At 38.0% G+C, this 20,135-nt stretch overlaps 1 protein-coding gene across 1 annotated transcript in view; it reads left to right on the top strand.

The window, feature by feature from the left end:
• LOC150096056 (transmembrane protein 39A) overlaps positions 1–20,135 on the top strand; it is a 62,586-nt gene that overhangs the window by 30,587 nt on the left and 11,864 nt on the right. The gene's annotated exons all lie outside the window — the stretch shown is intronic.

Raw genomic sequence — 20,135 nt, 5'->3', positions numbered from 1 at the left:
GTTTTCTCAATTACCTCTAGGTGTCTATGGATTTCACATTTTCTAATTCCTGATAGTGTGTAGGAATCATACTATATCATGTGACGCTAAAATGGCAGCTACAAAAGAGAAAGCTGTGATTTAGTTAGTTCAGAATTTCAAAATGCATTTTAAACAGCTTTCATCATCCAAGAACATCATCAGGGCATGACACAAGAAGTTTTTAGAAAGAATACTCTTCACTGCAGAAGTACTCCTAGTTGACATGAGCTGTTGCCACATAAAAGCAAATTGTACATCAGATTCTGTACAGAAGAGTGCATCTTTTCCCCTACAAGTTTCAAATTATACACACTTTAGAAGTGGATAACAAACTATGTGCACCAATTCCATTTGTAAATGAAATTTTTGTGACTGAATGATAAACAGATGCTTGCCAGAAATTTTGTTTGTGGGTGATGCAGTGTCCAAATATATAAGAAACTGAATCAGCACAATATGAGAATGTGTTTGGCTCATTTACATTATTGAACTTTTTTTCCCAGATGTTTCCATGTTGCAAGTGGAAGATGGTCAAGAAATGTGAGGAGATTATGCTCAATTATCATCATCATCATTATTCTTCATACATACCTTGGTGTGGTGCCTCTATAGTACATTTGGGAGAATGGCAAGACATTGCACTCTTCAATTGGAAAGGGCCCAGGTTCAATTCTCATCATTTGGGCTTTATTTGGGCTTTTTCAGTTGAAGGTGAGATAGCTGATCTCATATGGTGGTAGCAGGGTTTTCCTCCTGGAACTCAGGTTTTTCATTCCACATACAAGTAAATCAGCTAAAGAATGAACGTGCACCAGACAAAATTATGTTACAACCAATAGTATTATTATATTGGTTTCTTAAGATAGTGCCATACCTACCTGTATGGACCTCATGGCCATTGTGTCATCATGCTAAATAAATAAATAAATACCTTTAGGGAACATGCTAAGCACATCCCCTGAAAGTATTTATTTATTTATTCCATATTTTCCTTTCTGCCAAGAGAAAAGATACCTGTCTCCCTAAACCTTTGACCTGTTTAAAATTGCATTAACATTTCCCATACCAACATCACACTCATTGGAAATTTGTTTTTGAGTCATGGATGTGTGCTGAGAAATTTTTATTTTATTTATTTATTTTTTGGAACGTTTTCCAAAATGAATAAAATACTATGAATCAGCTTGTTTAGACTATTAAAAACTCACAACACTACTAATAAACTCATAGAGAGAGTTAAAACACATAGCACTCAACCAAAAATAGTAAACTAAAACCAAAATTATTGTGAACTGAAATGTAAACCAAACCAGAAACTTGACAAAATTTCAGCTTGTTCGGATTAATTTGTTTCCTACTGTATACACACACATACTGTATCTATGCATATATATATATATATATATATTCACTCTGTATTGTTTTAAGAGAGAACAGCATTTTGATGTCTAAAGGAATAAAATAATATGGTCATTGAGAGTTATATGGCTCTTCTTCGAGTTTAAACTTAGACATGGTAATAAGGAGAGAGTAGGACATGAACAGGAATTATGTAAAACACTAAAATTCTCCTCTCCAGACCTCTGTAAGAATTGTGGAGGCTACAGAACTTGTGACAATACAGGCAAATTTGAACATGAGTATCTGTGACTCATCAAACAGCATGTTGAGACATGATTATGTAGGCTGTGTTTTTATGATAATAACTATCAAAATTGACTTATTGTAGAATTGCTGTTAAAATTAACAAAGAGATTATATCCTTTGGAAAAATAAATTAAAGTTGTGAGTATCAGTTTTTATTATTAGCTAAATTCAATTGGTTAAAATACATTAAAGTACTTCAAATTGCAGTGCACCTGTTCTTTGCAAATCCTAGTAGTATGAAATTACATTGCCAACATAGCAAATTTATGGTATAAAAGTAAGAAAAAAAATTTTTTTTAAATGCTTTATTTTACTTTTACATTAAATGCTAGTAAGACATACAAACTTTCAGCATGCAATTTGCTTAATTTACACCACTCAGGAGGTTAAAAAAAATTGTCTTGATAGGTCATCATCATCAAATTCCTGCCATGTACCCTCAAGGGGTGTACAGGATATGACAGTACTACATGAAAAAATTACATCATTACTAACTTCCTATCTACAATTTTCCTCCAAATCAGTCTGTTACTTGTCAAGACTCCAACATTATCAGATCTTATATTTCTATCGTCTAAGGCACTTTGTACCGTATCAATCCACCTATATCTTGGTTTTCCTCTGGGTCGTTTTCCTGCCAACCTGGCAGAGAACACTTGTTTTGTTAATCTTTCCTCTCCCATTCTATTTAAGTGACCATACCACCTGAGATTAGCTCTGCTAACGCATTCCTGGATGCTGACAATGTCAAGTTCTTTCCTAATATCCTCATTTTTAATATGATATTGCCATTGATGCCATCTGTTCACGCCTTTAATCTTTCTCAGGACTCTCATATCTGCGGTCTCTAGTCTTTGGTCAAGTGTTTTACTTCTGACCCAGCTCTCAGATCCATAAGTTAAAACTGGTTTGAACACTGTCTTGTATACAGCTAATTTAGTGTTCCGACTAATTTCTTTCTTATTCCATATGAATTTATTCAATTGACTTCCCACCATACCAGCTTTGCTGATTCTGTTGTCTATTTCTATATTTAATTTACCATCTTCAGTAAAAATCGTGCTTAAATAGCTGAAATGTTTTACTTGTTCCACAGGTTCTCCATTCACAACACAGTTGACATTTTCAATGATTCTGCCTATTTTCATTGTCTTTGTCTTTTTATTGCTGACCTTCATACCATATCTATTACAACAGCTATTCAATTTAGTCAGAGAATCTTGCAGACTTGTAGCAGATTTATTTAGAAGTATAACATCATCCGCATAAAGCAAAGAGCTGACATTAACATCTCCAATTTTGATATCAGGTTTAATACCACATTCCTTCATAATGTAATCCATATAGATAATGAATAACAGAGGGGATAATGTACATCCTTGTCTCACACCAGATTTAACATTAAACCATCTTCCTGTACTTCCTTCAATTCTAACTGCTGACTTACAACTCAAATAAAGACTAAGTATTGCTTGATATAATGCCCCATTGACACCATATAACTGCAGCGTATTGAATAGCTTCTCTCTTGGCACTTGGTCATATGCCTTTTCCAAATCGACAAAACTTAAATACAGATCTTTGTTATATTCCCATGCTTTCTCGACTATTTGTCGTAAAGTGAAGATCTGATCCTGACAGTCTCTATTTGGCCTGAATCCAGCTTGTTCTTCACCAAGCTTTTCTTCCACAATTCTTCTCAACCATTTCTCAACTATACTTGCATAGATCTTGCCAGGAACACTCAGTAGGGAAATACCTCTGTAATTCTCACATTCAGTTTTATTTCCCTTTTTATATATGAGTACTATGAGAGCTCTACTCCAATCATCGGGAATTCGTGCCTCTGTCCAGGCTTTCTGAACTATGCAGTGCAGCCACTGTAAGACTTTTATGCCACCATACTTCAGCATTTCTGGTCGAATATCATCTACTCCTGGTGCCTTTCCACATTTCAAGCCTTTGATGGCTTTTTCTACTTCAAGTATGGATATGTATTCCTGACTGCATGCCTGGTCAGTGTTTTTTACCACTGCGGTGTCATCACTGCTTGTTTCATTTAGCAGTTTTTCAAAGTAATTACTCCATACTTCAATGATATCTTTTTCTCCTGTTTTCATTTCACCTTTATCATCTCTAATTCCTTTTACAGCACTCTTTCCTCCATTCCTAAGCTTCTTCAACAACCTCCAGAATATTTTGCCACCTTCTTGATATTTATTTTCTATATTCTTGCCAAAGTACTCCCATGACTTTTGTTTAGCTGGTTTTACACACTGTTTAGCTTTCTTACATTTGTCTCTGTATTCTGTAAGAGTAAAAGCTGACTTATTTGCCAGGAACTTTTGATATGCTTTCTTCTTTTCCTTCACTGCCTCTTTAACTTCCTGTGTCCACCAGGGAGTTCTGATTTTTTTATCCTTGCACACAACCTCACCACATGCCTCTCTGGCAGAATCAATCAACGTTTTCTTCAGAGTTTGCCACTGAATCTCCAAGGTTTGATTCCTGTTCTCAAACTCTTTCATTTTCTTTTCAGTAATCTTTCTGTATTTTAGTCTACAGTTCACATCTGAGAGCTGCTCAACTTTTATTAAAACTTTCTTACATGTTATTCTTTTCAATATGAAATTCAATTTTATCCTGCTCAAGACTAAATAGTGATTGCATCCAATTTCAAATCCTCTGTACACACTGGTGTCCTGCACGAGGGAGAAAACATCACTATCAACAATAACATAGTCAATGAGACTTTTCTTATTCCTAGCCTCTTCTCTCCATGTGAATTTGTGCACATTTTTATGTTGGAACATGGTGTTAGTAATAACCAGTCCATGTCCCGAGCAGAAATCCAACAGATATTTGCCATTATTATTAGCTTTGCTCTTTTCTCCAAATTTTCCCAAAATATTTTTGTATGTTTCACAATCATTTCCTACTCTGCTATTTAGATCCCCAACAAGGACCAACTTTTCCTTTTTCATTGTGTCAGTTGCTTTTTCTAAAGCCTCAAAAAATTCCTCCACCTTCTACCTTAGTAGAAGCTTCTGTGGGACCATAGGCACAAATAAGTCTCATTGTCCAGTTCCCCATTCTCATATTTGCCCACATTACTCTACTTGAGACTGACTGCCATTCAAGAAGATTAGCCTCGTAAGTTGTGTTGAATACGATGGCTACTCCTTCTTTTCCTTGATTGTCATTGCCTGAATATAACATTTTGTATTTATTGCTCAGAAAGATCTCACCAGTTTTGGTCTTTTTTGTTTCAGTCACCCCTATTATGTCGATCTGGTACTTATCTAATTCCTCAGCTAGCTCCATTTCTTTGCCATTCAGGGTTCTTACGTTGATAGTACCGATCTTTAACTCTGGTGATGTTGAGTTGGGGTTTGTTTTCAGATTTGTTCCAGTAGCTGACTTTTCGCTGTTCGCCCTGGTTCCCTGGCGAAAACAATGGCGGCCTTGTTTAACCGGGCGATGCCCCAGCCATCGTGAAATTTTTTATGTTGTACCATCATTTTTTATTTTGGTTTTACCAATAAGAATACAATTTGGTCGGCTAAATCCCAAATTGCCAGCCCATCCTGGTTCGTTCAGTATCAAATTAGATACCCAACAGAGTGCACCACGAGAAGGTGAGGATTGGACAATAGGTCAGAAGCCCTGGTCGGTTCTCCGCATTCCTTTAAAGGCTATTTGGAGGTCTCCTCTCAGTTATACAGCTTTGACCCTTAAGCATCCCTTGATAGGTGGATGTACTAAATACTCTGAAAGACAACAAAGTTGTTCAGTTTTCTTCATTTTCAAAAGGCTGTGTAGGCAGGAAGGATGAAAATAATGAACAAGGAGCAATTTTGCTTTATAGCCATCTATCAAGAGTATCTCTCACAGAAATTTAATTTGGCCTCCCACAATTTTTTTTTTTTTTGGCTTCAATTGAGGTGATTTTTGGCTTACATATGCTGTTATATATATATATATATATATATATATATATATATATATATATATATATATATACACAGGGTGTTCGGGATAAATTTGACAGTTTCGTAAGGAAAAAGAAAATCTTCTTTGTATCTATTAAATTTAATGAATTGACAAAAAAACATTACAGGCAGAGTTAACTACAATACTATCAACAAGATTTACTCAAAATAACCACCATTAGCATCGATCACAGCTTCAGTTCTGCTTCGGAACCTCGAACAAGCTGATGGTACAGTCTCCCTGGGAAGGGCCGCAAAAACTGTTTTAATTTTATCCATTAACTGGGCTTTTGTATTACTGGAAGTGCGATTGGTGTCTTTTTCAACTGCGCCCCATACAAAATAATCCATGGGGTTAAGGTCTGGGGAGTTTGGAGGCCAAACATTTGGACTGGTGAAGTCGTAGAAATTTTCAGACAACCATTTTTGACTTTTCCCAGAGGTGTGGCAAGGGGCCGAATCCTGCTGCCATACATACGGCCTACCATTGGCTACCCTTGTTATCCAGGGCTTGACTACAGTTAGCAACTCCACGAACAAAGCCCGAATTCCAATGCCAGGGTTCTTCAACACCTGTTCCTGCAGATTTGCGAGGAATTCTGCTGTACGAACGCAATCAGATCGTCTGCTAGGGATCTTTCTTCTTGCTACATCCTCGTAGTCACCATTGCAAGTCTCTAGTTCATGCCTGATTGTTTTTACTGTATTCAGGGAGCATTGGGCAGCAGTCGTAATATCCTTATTTTGATGGCGGGCACGAATCATCATGATACAAGTTATTCTCTTCCATGATTCAGGTGGGTTCCAGCTATCCATCCTTTCTGACATCTTGTATATGAATGAAGAAGGGTCCAAACTTTTAAATGAAGAGAAGTGTGTGTTAATACATGTAACTTACGGAAAAATATAATTAATTATAAATATGTCAAATTTATCCCGAACACCCTGTATATATATGAAATAATAATAATAAAAATCATCTTTCAGATTCGATATAGAGCCTGCAGGATAGAGCATGAAATGGGGAAAAGTAGCACTCAGAACACCTACAGCAGCTTTCAAGATGGTTGCCATCTTAAAAAAAAAAATGTTTTGTCTGAAAATACAAATTAAAAGAAAAAAGTACACGCCTTGAGACTTAAAGAAATAAGCTGTGATTGATTTTAAAATCTTCTGCAAATAAAAATGGCCACTGATTTAATAGAATATTAGGAAAAACCTTAAAAACATTTTCTTTCGTCTAACAGAGAGAGGATGACAAAATAACTTGCTTCCATCAAAATCAAAAATTATGGAGCTTTAGTTCCCCTGATGATTTCACTTGGAGGGACTGATATAGAGGTGTAAAAGTTCTTTCACTTGAAAATTTGTTCTCTTCTACCCCCCACTCCCCTTTAGAAGGTGAAACAAGACTTTTACTTAAAATCACTGATTATTTATTGGAACAGAATATTAAATTTAGCATTCCAGTATAATAAAAACATTTCTTGTTCTATATTATATTATCTATAAGTAAATCTTATTCTTAATGTCTTCATCTAACTTTAGAATACTTATTCTTGCTTTTTGAATCCTCTATCTAAGGATAAAATACTCCTGAGATATATAAAATTTGAAAGTTTTGATCCCTCCCCATTTTTAGTGGTACTTTGTTTTTCACATTAATTCTAATTTGTTTTGTATATATATTTTTAAAATCAACCGTGAGTGATTTTTCTTGCAGTTTATTTTGAATATCTACATGTCTATGAGCTACCAACCTATATAATTTCAGTTTGCCCAAAAATTTATTTTCATGATATTCCTTTTGTATCTGTCTGTTCTAAAATGATCTAGTACCAGTTATAGGGAGGATAGCAGGTATCCTTGTACTCCAGATCAGAAAGGTTGGGCCAGATATATCCACCATACAACACCTGCATTGAAATGTATTATAATCTTCCTTTATGAAGTTTATTATTCTCTGTGGCATTTTTTCCTTTATTTTGAACTGCAATACACTAGCGACAAAATTGAAGTTTGTAATCTACACCAGAAAGTATGAAAGAGAATTACATTCACCAAACTGTTCAGTTATTATTATTAAGATGGTCTATACAAGTTCTATTTGATCTAAAATTGAGCCATCTTCTTATGCCTTCATCTGAAATGTCAGATTGCTGAAAGGATAAGTCAAAATATTGCTTTGTTTTGCTGAAATACAGTGGACCGAGTTCTTGTAACATCTGTAGTAAGTAATGGGGCATTGCACTGGATAACAATTTGTTTATTCTTACTTGCAAATTATCATTTACTGTTTAGTTTAATTCTACAAACAAGATGGTATCTATTCTTCAAGAGGACCACTCTGTGTACTGTAAAATTTTCATCTTTATAATATGAGAAGATTTTAGTAATTAGAACAATATAGATTACAGCATAGAAATCTAATGATCCTGGGGCATGATATTGTGCTGTGTTCCCTTGCTCATAACAAGTACTGTTCGACCACAGATAAGAGAATCCTCAACACTTCTGTGCATGGCAGAAGAAGATGAATCCATTCCAATAATAGGGTAATCATTCCGTCTCATGGGATGAGTTTGTTTATTATTACATGTCAGAAAGTTAACTTTTCTTTTACGAACATTTTAGTTTTTAAAGTAGTAACTAATTTGCTTGTATAACAGTTGAAACATTTTACAGATGTTATTAACAAAATTTAAAAAAATATATAAAATAAAAATTATTGTAAGTGAAATAATTACATAGAAAAGCAGAAATTTTTTTAAATGCACTTAGTCATCCTAAAATTACAGTTGAGAGAACTCAGACACTTTAATGTCCTAAACCGATTAAATATGACTTGTGATTCTTTAACAAAACCATGCATAAAATTGTCTGCACAGTTAGCCTAGTGGCTGTGTGCTTTGCAACCATATGCCTGGGGAAGGAATGTCCTAGGTTCGATTCCCGTCAGTGACGTGAGGAGCTGAAAGAACTTCCTCAGCCATAGCCAAGTTAGCTGGTCTTGGGCATGGACTCCCCAGTTTATCCTGGGGAGTCCATGCTGGAGTCCATGCGGAGTTTATCCTGGGGAGTCCATGCGGGCTCCCCAGGATAAACTCCATGATGGAGTTTATCCTGGGGAGCCCGCAAAGCAAGCAAACTTGCCTTGAGAACACAACACTGCGGACATGTCAGTCCTACGCCCTGGATACACCAGGGCGTAGGACTGACCACCTTATCCTGTGAAGGGTTTGAGGTCCGATGGTTAATAAACTCTCGACACCTCAAGGTAAAAGAGGGTAAAAGAAAGATGAGATGAGATGCATAAAATTTTGAAAAAAAAAATACCTTTATCAAATCCTTTTAATTTTCATAGGCATCTGAATCAGTGTCCGAATCACCATCACTTATATTTTATATTTCACTTATATTATAACAAAGGTTTGCGTAATTCTTCGATAATTCCATCTCTGTCAAAATGCATATCTTCCAATGATTTTTGATGGTTTTCTTTCTCTGGCAGTTTTTAGGAGATTTAAATTTTGGCTTTACTTCACCTTTTGATTCCCTACAAATTCTTTTAACAGTCAACTCCGGTACACCCATAATTTCACTTGCACGTTTTGTGGCCTGAGAAATTGGAACAAAGAGACTTGCCTTCTAACTTCTTTTTTTACTGAATGTCAGCCTATTATACAACGTTCTTTGCAAGTACTACTGAAAGATTTAATGCCAGTACTTGTTGATGGTACTGGATCCATCATACAAATAAATATGCAAATAAATATACAAATAAAAAAGCAACAACAAAAATCAAGCTAGTACAGCGACAGACAAGAAAGCACGTGATTTCGTGTATTGGTGACGAATTTGTACATCCCTTTTTCCCCTTCGATAATTTGAAGGGGAAAAGGGGATGAATTTGACTCTTCTTGGCACTCTGCCACCTACAGTTCTCTCAACTGTGGGCAGACAGTATACTCAGTGTAATATTTCCTGTGAGTGCTTTTTTTTTTCATAATTTGCTATAATTGTAATATCTCTATATGCTTTATTTTTATTATTCTCTAATTTATTTATTTTCTATTATTAATCTTCTGTACTCTGTTCTTACTTTCATTTAGTTTATCTCTAACTATATTCTCTATTAACTTTTATTCATTTCTCTTTACTGCCTTATTTCTCTTACTTTATCCTTTAATACATTATCTTCCTATTCTTTATTAACTTTACTTTCAGCATTTTTCCTATACTGCGAGAACTCTGGAAATTTATTTAGATTAATCGACTGCACCTCCAGTGCTCTCCTTGTGGTATAAGATATAATAATACTTCCAGTAGAGTTCACTCAGAATTTATCCTGAATCCCTTCTTAACATTAAACAGTCTTAGCTAGCATTAAACTCCATCACTTACAGTTTGTCTTTATTTCAAAACAGTGCATTGCTTAAAGATCAGGCGACACACTTTGTAAACAAAACAAACATATTTATTTACAATAAACTGTAATTATACAGTATGGAAAGATTCTCTTTTAACTCCACTTTAAGCTTAACTTCAATTTAACATTTAAAACTTGCATGGAGTCATGCAACATAATATCAACACAATAAAAAACTATCAGCCCATTACAATTCAACTCTGCATAAATCTGCTGAGTGCCTTGATCATCGGACACCCTTCGACCGATTCATAGACATCGGGAAAATGTGCTCCAGGCCCCGCGAGTCATTCTGAGTCAGATGACAGTGCCAACGGAATCTCTGAGTGGAAGCCAAAACCTGAAACGGATGAGAAGTTAAGAAACCTAAGAAGGAACTAAGAACGAGTGCATAACAGAGTTAAGGAAGATATGTGAGTTAATTTCATTCTGTTTGCTTATGATATGTGAAACTCTCTGAGAAGGGCTGATAAGTTTCCTTAAGTGTTGATATAACTAGTCTAAGAATAGTTTGTTTACAGTTATAGTTAGAATTACTAGTGGCAAGTAATCTTATGGGCTAATTTAGCAACCTTAGCAATATGTCCTCTAAACTCTCTGTCTACCACCACTCCTAATTTCTAGCTTCATCTATTTTCTGTAATACAGTGCCATCAACGTGATACAACTTGTAATCTGTTTATCCCAAAATGCATAACTTTACATTTCTTGACATTAAACTGACACCCATTAACTTTTGCTCTACCTGATTTGGCATATCAGCAAACAACTGAATATTTCCTTTCAGGTTATTTCCTATATCATTTATATAAACATTCTGTTTATATAAATGATATAGGCAGAAATATAAATGATACAGAGGCGAAAACAGGTGACTAGTGGTGTGATCCCAGCACTGAACCTTGTGGCACACCACTAGTCACCTGTTTTCGCCTCGATTCTGTCCATCCATATATACCACTGTTTGATATCTTTCCAGCAGTCACCCTCTTATCCACTTAACCAGTGTCATATTCATTCATTCCCATTTGTTCTAATTTGTAACAGTGTTTCATGTGGTATTCTGTCAAATGCCTTTGCAAATCATGTCATTTCCTTTATCCAACTTAGCTGTTACTCTGTTATAAAAAGTTAGTGAATTACTAAGGCCGTCACAAATCCATGTTGACTCATACAGTATCATATTTTTATCTATCCATTCTTGAATTCTCTTTTTTTTACCAATTTTTCTAGTACTTTTACCACCACACCTGAGATACTGATTGGTCTATAATTTGCTACGTAGTCTTAGAACCTCCCTTATGCAAAGGAATAATTTTGCCCTCTTTCCACTCCCTTGGAACTCTACCAGAGCTGATACCTAAACAGCTTGGTCAAAGTCATTGCCAGTTCCCTTGCATATTCTTGCAGAACCCTAGCTGATATTCCATCTAATCCCACAGCTGTATTTACATTGAGATTCTGCAATATCCTAAGAACCTCCAGTTCATCCGCCTCTGTTCTCACATTAGTATCTGTCACATAGGTTAAAGCAGTAACCTCACTAGGAAAATATATGCTTGCAATGTGGTCACTCAGTAACTCAACTATTTTATCTACTTCTGTTTCCTCATGACCATCATCATTCATTAAGGTTAATCTTCCATGATTATTCTTCCTCTTACTTGCCACATAACGAAAGAACTCTTTGGAATTTCCTTTGTCGTGATTTGCGAAATTCTTCTCATAATCGATTTTGTCTTCCTTGCCATGCTGGTCACCTTTCTTGATGTGAGCCTTGTACAGTTCATGAGTTTGACATTTGCTGGCAAATGTCAAAGGCATTTGACAGAATGCTACATGAAACACTGTTACAAATTAGAACAAATGGGAATGAATATGACACTGGTTAAGTGGATAAGAGAGTGGCTGCTGGACAGATATCAAACAGTGGTATATATGAAGGGACAGAATCGAGGCGAAAACAGGTGACTAGTGGTGTGCCACAAGGTTCAGTGCTGTTTTAATTTGTACATAAACCCATAGAGGAGGAGGAGGGTATATAAACGTTCTGTTTATATACCCTCCACAGCATTTTCTTTTTCCACAGTTCATGCTTAATGATATTATTCATCCATCTAACTCCTACCCTGTTAACTCTCCACACATTAGGTGTACAATTTAATGCTGCTTCCTCTGGATAATCTTTAACTATATCCCATGCACTACTAACATCCTTATCCTGCAGTGTTTATGCCATGGTACAGATTTAAGCTTTTTCCTAAGCATGTCATAATCACCTGCCTTGTAGTTCCACAAATACCCCTTCTTGATAGAATATTCCTCATGTTTTACATTCTCCCAAGTCAAGACCACATGGTCACATTCACCAATCGGAGGCAATGTTGTCACCTTGGTTATGGATAGCTCTTCTGATCCTCTGACCAGGTCTGATACTCTCCCACCCCTAGTCCTTTCCATCACATGCTGCTTAAGTAATTATCCCTCAACAAGTGTATAAATTATATTTCCTTCCTGCCATGTGATCTTTCTTCCTTTCAGTCTATATCTCCATAGTTGAAGTCCCATGATAATCACTCAACCTGTACTCATTGTACTAATTTGGCAATGCAAGTCTTCCAGATCATCTGTGGAACTCCCTGGCCTATAGCAACAAGCAGTTGTATATTTGTCTTACTGGCCTTAATCTCACACCAGATTGCTTCAAATGAACAGCCACCCTCCCACCTGTCTTCTTTTCTTTTTGGTTGCAATTCATCTGCTATCATCATCAATACTCTTCCCCCCTCCCCCATCCTATCTTCTCTATCTTCCCTGAAAATACTAAACCCTTCACATACAATCCCTGTAACCACATCTTCTGCTCTTAGACAAGTCTCACTAATGCCTTTAACTTTTGGTGAGGTTGCAGTAACCATTCCTCCCTCTTGTTCCTGATACTTCTGGCATTAGTATACAGAAGTGGCAACATCCCTTTATCCCCCCCCCACACACACACACCTTCACCTTCTGAATTGACTACCCTATTCAATATTTTTGCTTGAGAGACTAGATTCCTCACTTGGTCATTCTCACACTCACTCACTTTATGGGTGCCTTCACACAAACTGACTTGCTTTCACCCTAATTGCTTAAGTTTCCCTGAATTGGCATGTCAGCATGCTCAGTGAACAAAGCTCTCTCCAGACACAACACCAAAACCATTCAGATGCAGTCCATCCACATTGTACAAATTATTCTTTCCATCAAACAGAGATCCACAAATTCTACATCATTCCTTTTATACAATCTATATAGACTCATTGGCTATCAATGTTGCCTTCTATATACTAATGCCAGAAGTATCAGGAACAAGAGGGAGGAATGGTTACTGCAACCTCACCAAAAGTTATAGGCATTAGTGAGACTTGGCTAACAGCAGAAGATGTGGTTACAGGGATTGAATGTGAAGGGTTTAGTATTTTCAGGGAAGATAGAGAAGATAGGATGGGGGGGGGAGTACTGATGATGATAGCAGATGAATTGCAACCAAAAAGAAAAGAAGACAGGCGGGAGATTAGTCCCAAGGGGGTGGAAAGAGGGGAAAATAGTTCCACTGCATAAAGGAGGTTCCAAGACTGCTGTTGAAAATTACTGGCTGATCAGCATATCAGGAATTGTTGTCAAGGTCTTTGAGAAAATAGTCAAGAGGAAAATGCAAGATTGGATAGATGAAAATGGGATACTTTATGGGGACAGCATGGTTTTGTGAAGGGTATTTGCAGATGATGCAAAGTTAGGTAGAGCAATAGTGAATGCTCAGGATGTCAAAATTTTGCAGGACTGGGCTAAGGAGAATGGCTGTCAATTTAATGTGGAAAAATGTAAGGTTTTGCATTTTGAGGTGAAAAGATTAGCAGCAGTATATCACATTGGTGGAACTGTACTCCAGGAGATTGACGAGGCCAGGGATTTGGGAGTGTTGGTGGATAGGGAGTTGAAGTTTAGGAGACACATCGCAAAAGAGACATCAAATCTCATCAAATCACTTGGTTGCTGAAAAACACTTTAAAAAGCAGAGACAAACAGGTTATTGTTCCTCTGTATCGAGCCTTGATAAGACCCCGGCTAGACTACTGTGCCCAGATACGGGCACCAGGGTTTCTTCTCGATGGGGAGGAGGTGGAGAGGATCCAGAGACGAGTGACCAAGATAATAGCAGGACGGACTATGGAATGAACCTTATGAGAACAGGTTGAAGATTTGTGGGCTGCAGAAATTGGTTGATAGGCGGAAAAGGGGTGATATGATTGAGACATTCAAATTACTGAAGAGTTTCTATAGGATTAATTCAGAAGATATTTTTGAGAATAGGACTGGTAATGGGAGGACCAGGGGCCATCCATGGAAGCTTGGTAAGAGTGTGGTTAGCAGGGGTGTTAGAGCTAGGTTTTTTACTTTTTTACTTGGAGAGTGGTAAATGAGTGGAATAAACTGCCAGAGTCTGTTGTGGGTGCCATGACTGTAAATGAGTTCAAGGAGAAGTATGATAGATACTGTGTGATTGTTGAATAGTTGTTCTTGACATGATGTTGGGCCTCCCTCGATGAGTCTAAGGACTCCTTGGAGCTGCCCATAATAATGATAATCAATGCCCTTCTCTATCAGTTTGCCTCTTCTAACAACTCCTTTACATCCTCCTTCATAGAATACTTCTCGCCTCTCAAATCATTGGTATCAACCAAAACAGTTATTTCCTTCAACTTACCTTTTTGCATCCAGATGGTGTGGCTAATATCGTGAATTTTTGCTCCCCAGAAACACGTTGACTGTTGACTCTACCAGCCTGACCACACACACACACACATAATATGAGGCTCTGTCATGTTCTTTCTAGGCAGCTGGAAAACATAAATCATTATCTGTAGTTTTGGTTTAAAAACACTGGTTTATGGTGGATTTTAAGCCAGCAATGTCGCAAATAAAATGAAGTAGGATTTAGATAATGAGTAATTCTCAATTTCAGCACTTAGTAGTAATAATCTCATCTCTTATTTTGGACCCAAATACCTTACAATAATAGGTCTTAGCTACCACTTGTAGAATGCTGCTAACATTAAATTGGTATTTCTTTATTTTTGATGTAGTTATATAAATATTTCTCTGAATTTTTTTTTTTTTTAATGATAGGTCAGACTTATTATTATTATTATTATTATTTCAGGCGACTCCAGGGAGTCCTTAGACTCATTGAGGGAGGCCTTAAACATCATGTCCACACAACTATACGATATTCTCACAGTATCTATCATACTTTGCCTTGAACTTGCTCACCGTCATAGCACCCACAACAGACTCTGGCAGCTTATTCTACTCATTTACCACTCTAAAAGTAAAGAATCCAGCTCTAACACCACTGCTAACCACACTCTTGCCCAGCTTCCACAGGTGTCCCCTAGTTCTCCCACCACTAGTCCTGATCTCAAAAATATCCTCTGAATTAATCCTATAGAATCCCTTTAGGCAATTTGAATGTCTCAATCATATCTCCCCTTTTCTGCCTATCAACTAGTTTCTGCAACCCACAAATCTTCAACCTGTTCTCATATAGTTCATTCAATAGACCTGCTATCATCTTAGTCACTTGCCTCTGGATCCTCTCCACCTCCTCCCCATCAAGAAGGAATGGAGGTGACTAAATCTGGGCACAGTAGTCGAGATGAGGTCTTATCAAGGCTCGGTACAGAGGTACAATAACTTGCTTGTCTCTGCTCGTCAAGGTATTTTTCAACAATCAAGTGAGTTGATGAGCTGATTTAGCTACTTTTGCAATGTGCCCCCTCAACTTCATCTCCCTATCCACCAACACTCCCAAGTCCCTGGCCTCATCAATCTCCTGGAGTACAGTTCCACCAATGTGGTATACTGCTGCTAATCTTTTCACCCCAAAATGCATAACCTTACATTTTGTCACATTATATTGACATCCTGCAAGATTTTGACATCTTCTGCATTCACTATTGCCCTACCCAACTTTGCATCATCAGTGAACAAATGAACTGTTCCACTTAGATCCTTCCCTATATCGTTAATGAACAGATTAAACAGCAGTGGTCCAAGAACAGAACCCTGCGGCACACCACTAGTCACAGGCCATCTTTTGGACTCTACTCCTGAATAAACTACTCTTTGATATCTCTCCATCAACCACCCAGCTATCCATCTCACCAACCCTATATCCATTCCCATATGTTGTAGTTTACGGATTAGAATTCCATGTGGTATCCTGTCAAACGCCTTTGCCAAGTCCAGCAGTATCACTGTAAACCCATTTCCCTTATCCAGTTCAGCCATCACCTTGTTATAAAACTTGAGCAAGTTACTGAGGCATGATCTATCCTTCACAAAGCCATGCTGTCCCCTGTACAGTATCTCATTTTCATCAATCCATTCCTGTATTTTTCCCTTGACTACTTTCTCCAAGACATTGACGACGACTCCTGATATGTTGATCGGTCTGTAATTTGCAACAGTAGTCTTGGATCCTCCTTTATGCAGTGAAACTATTTTCCCCTCTTTCCACACCTTCGGGACTAAACCAGACCCGAGACTCAGATTAAACAACATGGTCAAGGGCACTGATAATTCTTTAGCCGCTTCACGTAAGATCCGTGCCGGTATACCATCCAATCCCACTGATGTATTCACATTAAGGTTCTGTTATAGACTATTCACCTCCACTTCATTCATCACAATTCCCGTATAAACTAATGGTTCCTTCATTACATATTGACTGATTCAGTGACCTCTGTGACGATGGTACAGAGGTCACTGATTCAGTGACCTCTGTACCATCGTCATTCCTTAAAATCATTTTGCCGTGTACAGTTTTTTTTTTTTGCTTGCAGCATATTGAAAGAATTGTTTGGGATTCTCTTTTGCTTGCATAGCTAGTTTCCTTTCATAATCCGCTTTTGCTTTTTTTTACCACACTCGTTACCCTTCTGGCCTGCACTTTATACTGTTCATGTGTCTGTAGGTCACCCCTTTCTTTAAATTCCCTCCACAGTTTCTTTTTTTGCAGCTGAAGCTTAATGGTGTTATTCATCCATTTAACCCCTACTTGTTTTACTATTCGGACCCTAGGTATACAATCAGCCATAATCTCCTGTAAATGATCCTTGACCACTTCCCATGCTCTATCGACGTCCAGCCCTTGAAGTTGTACATGCCATGGCACGGATCCAAGCAATCTCCTAAGCTTGTCATACTTGCCAGCACGGTAATTCCACATATACCCTGTCTTAATCGAAAATTCCACACCTTTAGCCACCTCCCAGGTGAAGACCTTATGATCACTCTCACCAATAGGTGGAAACATGGTCATATTCATTACAGTCAAATTCTGAGATGCTATTACTAGGTCAAGCACTCTCACACCCCTAGTATTTTCAATTACATGCTGTCTCTGATAGTTATCCCTTAATAATTGAATAAAATCCATTTCCTTCCTCACATGTGTCCTCTCCTCCTTCCACTCATTTCATCAATTTGTTTATGCATACTATCTCCACCATCTATTCCATCACCTGATCTATAGCAGCACCCAACTGTATATTTTTTTTGCCAGTCTCAATCTCACACCAAATAGCCTCAAATGAGCTCCTTACACTATCATGCGATACAACTTCAATTCTCCTTGGCTGCAGTTCATCAGCTATCATCAATAACACCCCTCCCCCCATTTTATTCTCTCTGTCCCTCCTAAACACTATAACCTACACATTATATGCCACTAACTATATCATCTTCCGTCAGCCATGTTTCACTAATGCCAATGACCTGTGGCCAGGAAGAGCTAATCAAGGCCAAAAATTCTTCCTTCTTGTTCCTAATACTCCTGGCATTAGTGTACATGAAATGCAGTGATCCCTTTGTCCCACCCCTATCTTGATGCGTTATTCTAAATGTCCCATTCCCATTTTTTGTCCTTAGTATTCTAAGGACAAAAAAAGGCTCGGGTACATTATATACATTCTTACACTCAACTGTCTCACTGATGTCCACATATCCCCCCCCCCCTCCTTGGTAGTTCTAGTTTCCCTGGTTCTGCACATCCATTTTCACTTCATTCAGCAACACTTTTTCCAGTCTCTACACACCAACTCCATTCAAATGCAGGCCGTCCATCTTGTATAAGTCCTTCGCCCATCAAACTCATTCCACACCACACCATCTACATAACCTGCGCATAATGTCATTTGCGATTATGGCTCTCCTTCTAAACTCCTCTCTGTCATACTGCGGCAACAGACTCACCATTCTAACTGTCACTTTTTTCTTTCACTTCCTTTAACAATACTTTCAAGTCCTCTCTCATAAAAAATTTATCACCTTTCAATTAATTTGTACCCACCACAATTATTAATTCTTTCATCCTCTGTTTTTGCACTCTAATACTCTCAGTTACATCCTTAAATTTTTACCACAGTGGCATTCCCCTTATCCGCTTTGGTGATCACTATTTTTTTGTTTCTCTTCAATTCTTGTAGTGCCTTGTATTCACTAATGGATATGTTGGATTTTGGAGGTTTTGCTTTATTGAGAACACAGGCTACATCCAATCTAATGTCGTTGGCGATGTGGGTTGGAAGTTGGCGAATCCCGCGTTCAATTTGAATCATTAATTCCTCGGCCGGTAATTTCCTAGGAGCAATGGCGAAGTTGTGACCACGTGACAGAGCGTGGATTGCTTCTGGCTTTAAGGTAGCTGACGATAGGTTAACAACAGTGTTGGTTTGTAGTTTGGACGTCGAGTTCTTTGTTAATTTATCAAACTTGTTGATATGTCGGCTTCGTACTCGTTCAAATTCTTTTTTAGCTGCCGTACACGAGACGTCATGTAGGATCGACCAAAGCTCGTGATTCAGCGTATGTGAAAGCTCGTTTTCCAGCGTTGTTAAAGCGCTGTTTATATCGGCTAGGGAACCGCGTGTTAGCGGTAATTTGCTCCCGAAGTAATGCCTGGCTTGCGCGGTTGTAAATACGGAGAGCTTTCTGTGAGATGAAGCGGTGTTTGAATTTAACACAGTTCGGGATGACATGATTATCCCGGCAGCGTTTTAGGAATGCCAGACGGTTAAGTTGTCTGGATAATTTCAGCCTCAGTTTGCCGTAATGGCGGGCCTTGCGTGTGAAGAGATCTCCGTGGATGATCATTATTCTTTGTTACGTTGCCATCTTCTTGGGAACTTACTAAAAAGACACGTGCACACAAGTACTAATACAACAAATGAGACTGAGGCTAGGACGCTAGCGTTTTCCTAAAGTCCTGATGGTGCCCCCTGGCGGGCTATATTGGTAGTTCTTGGCCTTTGGGCTGAAGTTCTTTTGATAAAAGTTTCCCAAATTTGGGGCAGTTTCATGCATCCAAATTTGTTGAGGTTTGGCATGTTCCTAAGGACCGAGGCTGATTCCATGAATAGTCTTTCATACTTGAACTTGCTGCGGTGTATTACTGTGGCTTTCTTCCATCTTATTCTGTGGCGAGTATCCAGAGCGTGGTCTGCAAGCCCAGAGTGGCTGTACTGGTGAAATCGGATGTAATCCTTGTGTTCTGAGATTCTGATATTTGCTGTCCTGCCTGTTTGGCCAAAGTAGGACAGTTTACAGCTGCAAGGGACCTGGTATACACCAGGTAGGTCTAGGGGAAGTGGTTGGTCTTTGGTGGAGCGGATAAGGGATGCCAGTTTTATATGTGGTCTGTAACAAGTGGTCAAGTCATGTTTTTTTAAGATTTTATTGATTTTTTCTGAGGTGCCTCTGATGTAGGGAATAGTGATGGATTTGGAGTAATCTTTTTTGTGAAGGGGAGGGGGGGGTGGGTTGTGGATAACTGGGTTAAGTATTTTTTGGATTTTTTGGAGGGGGTAGCCGTTGGCTGAGAAAGTGTCACGGATGTGATTTAGTTCAGTGGTTAGGGCTTGATCATTAGAACAGATTATTTTTGCCCTGTTGAATAATGTTTTAATAACTCCATATTGTTGTGAGGGGGGGGTGGGATTGTT

This window comes from Typopeltis vanoorti, chromosome 19, assembly GCF_054136105.1.
Source record: "Typopeltis vanoorti isolate ZY-2024b chromosome 19, IOZ_Tvanoo_1.0, whole genome shotgun sequence".
NCBI lineage: Eukaryota > Metazoa > Arthropoda > Arachnida > Uropygi > Thelyphonidae > Typopeltis > Typopeltis vanoorti.
This window is presented reverse-complemented; position numbering and strand designations above follow the sequence as displayed.